Source organism: Mus caroli, chromosome 10, assembly GCF_900094665.2.
Source record: "Mus caroli chromosome 10, CAROLI_EIJ_v1.1, whole genome shotgun sequence".
Lineage (NCBI taxonomy): Eukaryota > Metazoa > Chordata > Mammalia > Rodentia > Muridae > Mus > Mus caroli.
Window position 1 is genome coordinate 2391076 of NC_034579.1, and position 10266 is coordinate 2401341.

General features: G+C 40.3%; 1 pseudogene; it reads left to right on the plus strand.

Moving 5' to 3' along the window:
• Positions 1 to 2657: 2657 nt before the first annotated feature.
• Positions 2658 to 9332, plus strand: LOC110303400 (annotated as a pseudogene).
• The last annotated feature ends 934 nt before the right edge of the window (positions 9333 to 10266 follow it).

The following is a 10266-nucleotide window of genomic DNA, read 5'->3' on the forward strand; positions in this document are numbered from 1 at the left end:
GTCTGCAACCCTATAGGTGGAACAACAATATGAACTAACCAGTACCTCCAGAGCTCGTGTCTCTAGCTGCATATGTATCAGAAGATGGCCTAGTCGGCTATCATTGGAAAGAGAGGCCCCTTGGTCTTGCAAACTTTATATGCCACAGTACCGAGTAACGCCAGGGACAAGAAGTGGGAGTGGGTGGGTAGGGGAGTGGTGGGGGACTTTTGGGATAGCATTTGAAATGTAAATGAAGAAAAAACCTAATAATAATAATAATAATAAAGTAGATGTTTCTTTAAGGGCTGAAGATTCCACAGTTGTCAAGATCTGCTTTTCCAGAAGCCATGGGTTCAACCCCCTGCACCTACAAGGCATCTATCTCCTGTAAGTCTAGTTCTAAGGGATCTGGTCTTAATGCCCCTGCAGACACTGCATGCATGTGATGCACAAACATACATGCAGACAATACACCTATAAACATAGGATAAGAATAAATACATCTTTAAAACAATTTCTGGGATTGTTAAGACAAGGTCTTACTATGATACTTCTGTCAGTCTTGAGTTTCTTGACTCAAGAAGTCCCCACAATCTCAGCCTCTTGACTACCTGACAGGATCTCAACACATTGTGGTTTTGACTAATCCTTTAACTTTAAAGACCCTACTCAAATGTCTCCCAAACCTACTGCTTTTTTAACTTTTTTTTCCATAGTTTAGGTCCAGAACAATAAAACATTCAATTTTGCCATCCATCTTTTAGACTTCTTTAGTCTCCAGTAGTTTTTCCACTCATTAATTTTGTTGCATCACTGGTTTGAGTATGACGTCACACATTTTGCATTTTGGGCAAAACCACTACATAGACGGAGCTGATGTGATGGTTTAGTGAGTAAAGTGTGAGGTCCTGAGTTTGCATCCCCAACATCCAGGTAAAAGCCAGATGTGATGGAGCATGGGTCACCTCCACACTGTAAGCGTACCTGACTTGCCTAAAGAATATCAAAGACTACTCTGGCCAAGAGGAGGAAGGACTGTTGAACCACGGGTATCAAGAAGCAGCATAGCAAAGCAAAGGTGATCCCCTATACTCCTCCCTGATCTTCCAGTCAGCTCATAGCAAAAGACTGGGAAGTTTTGTGTCTGGGTATGTATTCATTTTATTCCATTGCATTTGTTTAAGTTAGTTGTTTATGGACTTGCCTAGAAACTGAAGCCAGAAATACCATCCAGTCAAGGTCCATAAAGCTAACTTACTTCTATGTTTTCTTCTACTTTGTCACTTGCCCTGTTCCATCTCCTTAAACTTCAACTAATATTTTTTTCACCTTGATTTTCTTTGCATTGGTATCAATTGAAATCTAAAAAACAGAACAGGGTTCAGTTACCATTAACTCTGAACTTAGGCTGCCTATTAGTAGGTGCAGGTTTGTGGTAGAATTGGTGCCCAAATCAGATAAGGAATGGTGGGTAGGATCTGGTAAAAGTGGAATTTGGGACTCTGGACTCCACACCTGGTTCATTAACTTGTTCTAAAGACTTTCTTAGCATATCTGAAGGAGGCATGGGGAAGAGTTTTGGGTGCAACTTGATGATCAGCTGTAAGCAAACAGACAGGAAGAACTTTTTATAATAAATTTCTATTCTTTTTCCAATATAGGGCTGGCATCTGTATCTTTTTTACAAGCACTTATTTTTTTATTAGATATTTTCTTTATATACATTTCAAATGCTATCCTGAAAGTTCCCTATACACTCCCTCCACCCTGCTCCCCTACCCACCCACTCCCACTTCTTGGCCCTGGTGTTCCCCTGTACTGGGGCATATAAAGTTTGCAATACCAAGGGGCCTCTCTTCCCAGTGATGGCCAACTAGGTCATCTTCTGCTACATATGCAGCTAGAGATACAAGCTCTGGGGGTACTGGTTAGTTCATATTGTTGTTCTACCTATAGGGTTGCAGACCCCTTCAGCTCCTTGGGTGCTTTCTCTAGTTTCTCCATTGGGGGCCCTGTGTTCCATCTTATAGATAACTGTGAGCATCCACTTATGTATTTGCCAGGCACTGGCATAGCCTCATATGAGACAGCTTATACCAGGGTCCCTTCAGCAAAATCTCGCTGGCATATGCAATAGTGTCTGGGTTTGGTGACTGATTATGGGATGGATCCCCAGGTGGGGTAATCTCTGGATAGTCCACCCTTTCATCTCAGCTCCAAACTTTGTCTCTGTAACTCCTTTCGTGGGTATTTTTTACAAGCACTTATTAATGACTGAAGACGTTGCCAACACATTATGATATTCCAATAGCTTTTCTCCTAACTCCTAAAACTTTTAGCCAAGGCTGGAACAGCAGGGAAATTATCCCGAGCTTTTGTCCCCACCGGCAAGAACACGCTCAGGACAACCGGAATCTTCTGCGGCAAAAGCTTTATTGCTTACTTCTTCAGGAGCCAGAGGAGAAGAGAGAGCGAATGGCAAAACCCCGTCCCTTTTATGGAGGATTGCCCTCCGCCTCGGACGTGTCGCTCCCTGATTGGCTGCATCCCATTGACCGGAGTTGTCGTCATGGGGAAGGCAGAGCACATGGAGTGGAAAGCTACCCTGGCACATGCGCAGCTTGCTTGTTTACTACTTAGAACACAGGGTGTAAGCGCGCCATCTTGTAATGGCGATGGAAGGGCGGCTCCCCACAGGAAATCAGCTCATTTCACAAGTCAATACGTGTCCTCAGCTGAAGCCACCCACCTTCATTTCATTCATAGCAACACCCATGTCAAGTACTAAAATTTCTGTTAGGAGTTTAAGTTGTGACTGATAGGTAGAAGGAACCCAAAATAGTTCAAGTCATACTGAGAAGTCCAGCATTACTGGTGTAATAGCTTGAATAGGAATGGTTCTTATAGACTTCAATATTTGAATACTTGGTCATTAGGAAGTGGCACTACTTGAGAGGGATCAGTAGGTGTGGCCTTGTTGGAGGAAGTATGTCACAGGAGGTAAGCTTTGATTTTCAAAAGCCTAAGCTGGGCCCAGTGGCTCTCTTTTCTTGCTGCCTACAGATTCAGATGTAGAACTCTTAGCTCCTTCTCTAGCACCATGCCTACCTATGTGCCACACTTCTGCCATGCTTCCTGTCATTCTGATAATGGACTAAACCTCTGAAACCCTATGCAACTCCCAATTAATGCTTTCCTTTAGGAGTTGCTATGGTCATAGTGTCTCTTCAGCAGGAGAACACCTAGACAACTGGCTTGAGTCCAGAAAGCCCAAAAAGCCATCAAATTTATGTCTTGTCTTTGCTTTACCAGAGCACAGCTTCCTGCTATGGATCAAACAAGGCAACTATCAGCAGCTTAACATTCACAGTAATCCATCATAAGCACAAACAAATGCTTGTTTCCAGAACAATATTAATCCCCCCTCTCTCTACACTATTCCATGTGGGGGAGTGGGTGGGTGTAATGGTGTGATTTGCATGGTGGGCATGCATGCAGGCATAGCATGGTGACATGGCTCTGCGTGTGTGTGTGTGTGTGTGTGTGTGTGTGTGTGATGTGTATGCATATGTTCACAGGCATAGCTTGGTATCACGGTACTTTTGTGTTGGTCAAAGGATAACCTTGAAGGTGGTCTTTGCCTTCCATCTAGTTTGAGACAAGGTCTGTCTTTCACTGGTCCCTGCTGTATACCCAAGGTGAGCTGGCCCTCAAGCTTCTAGGAATTTTCTCACCTCTGCTTGCCATCTTGCTTTTGGGAGCACTGAAGTTAGAGATGTACTTCCCCAACCCCGAGCTTTACATGGTTTCTAGAGCTTTGAACAGAGGTCCTCACACTTGGGTGGCAAGCACTTTACCTATGATCTACCTCCTTGACCCTCTATTATTAATATCTTAATACTTAGGACAACCTACTTTCAACAATAATTTAGCCAGAATCTTTCTGACTCCTCGGGGCTCTTCTTAGTAGTTTCTCATCCACTGATCATTTACTGTGTTCTCTGAATATAAATTTCTACCTGACCTTGTGCAGGGAGATAAAATGGATCTGTTGCCCCTCTCTTCTCCAAAACCACTTTTGAGTAGCCTGCTTGGATAATCTTTATCATTTTTGTCATGGAATGTTCATTTTTAAATTCTTAACTCTATGTGCCCAGCAATGTGCTTTATTTTAGGAAAGGTCTCCACTAAGGATCCAGCTTCCATCAAATACCAAGAGTTCAATCTGCATACTCTGATAACAATTGAATGTTATGCAATTAACACAGAGGAGTACTTCGGTGGATTAAAGGGTGAGCTGCATAATGAGACCTTAATTATAGGGAGAGGTCCTGCCCGTAGATATTTGTAGAACATTTCTTTTGACCAAATGCAGAATATTTGTGTGGCATTTACATAAATTGAATCTCTACAATGAAATGGTGCCAGAAAAGTTTGTTTTCCTGAACCAAAAGGAAGTATTCCTAATGCTCATTATTTCCTAATTAAATTGCTGATTCTTCTGTAGTCAACCAAAATAAATGCTGCTTTTGACACCTGTGTGCTTAAATAGCGTTATTACTGATGGGAGTTATTTCTCAGCCAGAAGTCATTCCATTTGCACCATTGCTGGATCTCTCTCTCTTTCTCTCTCTCTCTCTCTCTCTCTCTCTCTCTCTCTCTCTCTCTCTCTCTCTCTCTCTTACACACACACACACACACACACAAACTTTACGACAATGAGTTTCTTGCTTGTGAGATAAAATGGAACAATATAAACTCAGTAAAACTTTCAGATTGTTTTATCTTTCCTGTATTTGCTGACTTGATACAATGGTAGGAGACCATCATATCCCATCTATCTTAGCTCCCCCTGCCAACCCCCTAGGAGTCGACTATAGTCTCCAGGGCCATCTGAAGTCAACTCAGAGTAGCTCATGAGTACCACTGAGGCACAAACTGGGGTGTTTCTCTGTTACATTCTGTAGGTGTAAGTGTCAGCTGAACAGGTTTATAAGCTCATTGCTATATGTCAGTGTATGGGTGATGCCATATCTCTCAGAATATGAATAAGGTTCCACAGGCAAATATACAGTTTGACAGGTGTCAGAAGATGAAAAATCTAGATTACCCTACAATGTCTTATTTGAATGCTGTGTGAAATAAATCTAAGCTATGTATGTATGTATGTATGTATGTATGTATGTATATATATATATATATACATAATATAAATGTGTATTTCTATCATACATTTTAATTAGAGTATAATTCATATGTGTAATTACCTTGCCTTACTATTCCATATGTATCTTAAAAACAATGACTTTTCATTAATTTATGTGGTGATTCTCAGGCTTCCCAAGTTTTTGTACCAGGTCTCACCAAGAATTCCACCTCCTGGGGCTGGAGAGATGGCTCAGCAGTTAAGAGCATTGACTGATCTTTCAAAGTTCCTGAGTACAAATCCCAGCAACCACATGGTGGCTCACAACTATCCATAATGAGATCTGATGCCCTCTTCTTGTGTGTCTGAAGACAGATAACAGATACAGTGTACTTACATATAATACTAAATAAATCTTTTTTTAAAAATTCCTCCTCCTTAGATGTCTGAGTCCAGCCTCTGCAAAGCTCTCTGTTAACTTCTAAATTTGATAATGTCAGAATTATTTTCTCTTATACCCTAAGCCTTGGAAATAAAGCTAGTTCTTATAGTTACTACCTCTATTCTATGGTTTCAATGTATCCTCCATGACCCAAATTTCAGGCATGCAAACTTAGTGGCCAGTATGATATGTTATTGTAAGATGGGGTCTCTGTTAGATAACTATCTCTTCTCTTTTAGAACAACCTTCATAGCCCTATAAAAGAAATGTTACACAAACATTGAGTTCTTTGCCCTCTTGCCACACAAAAACATGGTTCCTCCCCTTCAGTATATAAAGCAACAAGATGTTATCTTGGAAACAAAGAATAGGTCTCATCATATGATCACGTCTGCCAGAGCTTGGATCTAGAATTCTGGAGAAGTGATTTTTCTGTTCTTTATATATTTTATAACCTCAGGTATTTTGGACTGTGAAGCATTGACTATTAGTAATACAATCTATCTACATTTTCAGCTCCTTGATATCTGATTGATACCATAAGTTTTGAGTTTCTTACTCGTGGGATTGACACTACAAAGTTTTCTGTGTGTATGGCTAACAAGAGAAATAGACATAACCGAACAATTTAAGATATTCTCACCTCCTTTAGTCTATTCCCTTGATAAGAGAAAATAGACTCATGATACTAAGAGCACATGGCTGGCTACCACCAGTACTGCAGCCTAAGTGGCAATGTGAAAATTCATACAATCACGCAGTTTACTGCGGATGATAGTTTCAGGTGTCAACTTGACACAATCTAGATTTGCCTGGGAAGAAAGCCTCACTGATAGATACTATCTAGGGCAGGTTAGCCTACTCTTATGTCTTTGGAGCATTGTCTTGACTCTACATCAATTGAGGTGGGAAAACTTAGACCACCATGAGTAAACTGTTCCTTGGTCTTGGACTATATGAATAAAAAAGATGAACCAAGTCCTATACATATATGCATGCATGCATAATGCATTCTCCCCTCTGCCTCTCTCCTCTTGGTTGAACTATGAGTACTTGACTATGAACACAACAAATTGCTTCATGTTTCTTCCTGGTTTTCCCTACAACAATGGGCTGTAACTTGAAATTGTGAGCTAAAACAAAGCATTTCTCCCTAAGTTGCTCTTCATGGGATACATTTTTTAAATAATATCAATAGAAAGAGACTAAAACACCGAGCATTTTGGAAGGGAAAAACACAATTAATTCTCTTTACAATGATATGGTAACACAGTGTCCAACATTGATGACTTCTAGAGACCATCTCTTCTAGCATTCTAAAAACATGTTTCTGAAGTCAGTTGATACCTAGTTTCTTTTGACAGAGAGATTTTCAACAGTTTTGGAGACTAGGACATCTGCTACAGCAAACACTGCTTTGAAAAAAAAACCCCAGTCTTATTGTTGTCTAAATCTTGTCTATTGAACAAGTCTTAAATTAAGTCTATGAGGAATCCCTATAAATTCCTACAAAAACACAGTAAAATACAAAGAATCAGCTTTGAATTTTAATAGTATTTCTGCAATATTCCTTCTTTCTCTCTTGTAAACCAATTATTATTTATGGAAAGACTTTGTTGCTTGTTAAAGGGAAGAATTAAAATACTTTCAAATCATTCCTTTAAAAAAAAAAAAAAGAATGTATCTCTTACAAATGACATGATATCATCCTTCGTCCATTCCCAAGACTACTCCTAACTTACAGTGGATGAACATTTTGATCAAGCACTGTGCTGTGTGTGCATATTACTAATCAAGACACTGGAAATGTAGACATCCCTGAACTAGAGTATGCCCTCCAACAAGATGGATAGATGGATAGACTTTAAAAGGGGGGAAATGTTAAGCAAAAATAAGTGAGCTATGAAAATTCAGAGAAGGCAAGGGGCATGCAACTAGGGAAAGCCAGAAACATGAGTAACATTTGCACATAAATTCAATGTGTTAGTTCATGTGGCTCCTGGGTGCATGCTAACTGTACCTGCATATATTAGACTTTAATGAGTCCAGACTTGAGAAGTACTGTCCCTAGGGCTGGAGAAATGGTTCACTGACTAAAATGCTTTCCGGTTTTGCTATTTCCAAAGTCATCAAAGCTCAATATTATTACTGCTTTGCTTTGTTGTAAAATTTATAATTCATATCAATGCAAAAACAAAACAAAAAATATATAACTATCTCATTGGCCTTTATTTGATCTGTGCTATCTACTATAACAAAATGCCATAAACTGGGTGGATTATGAATAACAAACATTTATGTTCTCAAGGTGTGGCTACCCAAGCTCAAAATGTCTGCAAGTTTGGTGCCCTTTCCTTGTTCAGACATGGTGTCTTCTTCCTTCATCCCAACAGTGTCAAAGGAGCAAGAGGCTACCTGTGCCTATTTAATAAAGTCACTAACATCACTTTTGAGAGTGCAGTCCTCACAATCTTACCTTCTAAAGGCCACCTCCCAACCTCATTACCTGACACACTATCAACTGAGAAGTTAGCATCACAGAGCTCGACTGTGGAAGGAAGGGACCCGTATCTTCCATCAGTGACTATCATTTTCAGATATCACTGAGCTTTCTGCCTCAGACTATGTTTTTCATAGTGGCCATTGACCACTTTTTCTGATCAATTAAACACACACACACACAAAAGAAACAGTACTCTTTCTGATAATTAAACAAAACAGTCCTGGGCGTGTGTGTGTGTGTGTGTGTGTGTGTGTGTGTGTGTGTGTGTGTATGTGTGTGTGTGTGTGTGTGACTTATAAGCTTGTTCTGTGATTTCACAGCATATTTTACTATCTCTTTAACCAAAATTTGCCTTTCATCTTTAACTTGCTTCTACTGGTAGAGTGGCAGAGAGAGAGAAAAGGAAATGCTAGAAAAGCTGAGCTGCAATCCCAGGCTGCCATTTGAAAGAGCGGTTGAGGGAGATCTGAATGAAAAACTCTGCAAATGTATGCTAATTGTGTTCACTTCCGTGAGTTTCATCCCACTGAGTGGGAGCCAGGCCACCTGATTGCTTCTCCTTTTGGTAAAGAACATCTCAGATGAACCAGCTGTCATGGACATGGTTCAGAAAATTAGCCCTAAAAAGAAACCTGGGCCATCTGTGTGTGCTGTTCTATTCATAGGATGCCCTCCAAATCACATATTAGGAACCTCACAGCAAGGGCCTCTACCATGGGAGCAATAGAGAACATTGGTCCTCATCATCTATTGCACTCCCTTGGGGTGGGAGTGCTGTGATTTCTAGCAAAGAGAACTCAGGGCTGAGGTAGATAACAAAGACAACTTGGAACGTCTAACATCACGAAGCATCCTTCTCTTCCTTTTGCTTTGTCAGATTCTGTAACTGACAAGAAATTGGATGTGAGATTGTGAAAGTATTTTGTGTACATTGAACAAGAACATTTGCAAGGTTCCAGGGTGAGCCTCGAAGCCCAGGCCTACCCTCTCTGGGTGCAGCTAGGCAAACTGATGCAGTGCCGACCTGGTGACCATAGCAGTGTTTCACGAGGACTATCAATTTGACGAGGACTCAGAGACATATTTCTGCCCCTTCCCCTGTGGTGATTTCTCCATCACCAAGGAAGATTTGGAAAATGGAGAAGATGTGGCAATGTGTCCTAGCTGTTCATTCATTATAAAAGTGATTTATGACAAAGATCATGTGTGGAGAAAGAGTCCCAGCACCTTTAACCAACAAAGAGTTAGTTAAATGCTGAAGAATCTCTCAGAAACCCACATTCTGAATTACAGGAGCTGAGCCCAGGTGAATGGATCTAGTGCAGAGTTACCAACATCCTCAGTGAGCAGCTGTCCTGTGGATGGTCCAATGGGTGTGATGTTCATCAGCCACTGAACGTCAGCATGAAAAAGAGCTTGTGACAAGTCAGACCTGGATTTCATACTTACCTGAAACTGGAAGGATCCCTAATTTTCCATTTAAATATAAGGAAGAGCCATATAAACTGGTGGGTTTTCCTTCAATTGGTTACATCATTTGAATATCTGAAAATTTGTTTTCTGAAAATAACATCATCTGACAAAAAAGAACATTTGCAGACTTACCTTTGTGATGAGAAATATTACTTCTATTATGAAAAAATCAGAAGGAAGTCCAGAGCCTGATCTTTCTGTCTATAGACACAGACAGTGAGCAGTTGCTTGAAAGTTTAGACATAGACCCTTTTGCATAACTGGTGAGGTATATATTGGCTTACACCTTTTCATGCCTTAACAAAAAGAGGTTTTTCTTTTTTTTACAATACTGGTGTATTGATGCCATCTTAGGGGAGTATCTACGAATGCCCGAAGCCCTGGATCACCTGAAAGTGGAGTTACAGGCATCTGTGATCTACCTGGCATGAGTACCAGGAACAGTGGTTATATCCTCTGCAAGAGCAGCAAATATTCTTGTTTTGTTTTGTTGTTTTTTTTTTTCATTTTTGCTTTTATTCTCAGCACTTTATTGTTAGCACTTACACCATTAAAAATGCTTAATGAACATTTCAGTTGGTTATGCAATAAAAGTATATGTGTGTTTTAAATTACATAGTGATAATTTGTGCAATTCCCTTTGTTGACGAATAAGCATCTGAGAGTGATAAAACATGCATATGCTCACCTAAGCGCCTCACTGTATGAAGTTCATCTCGA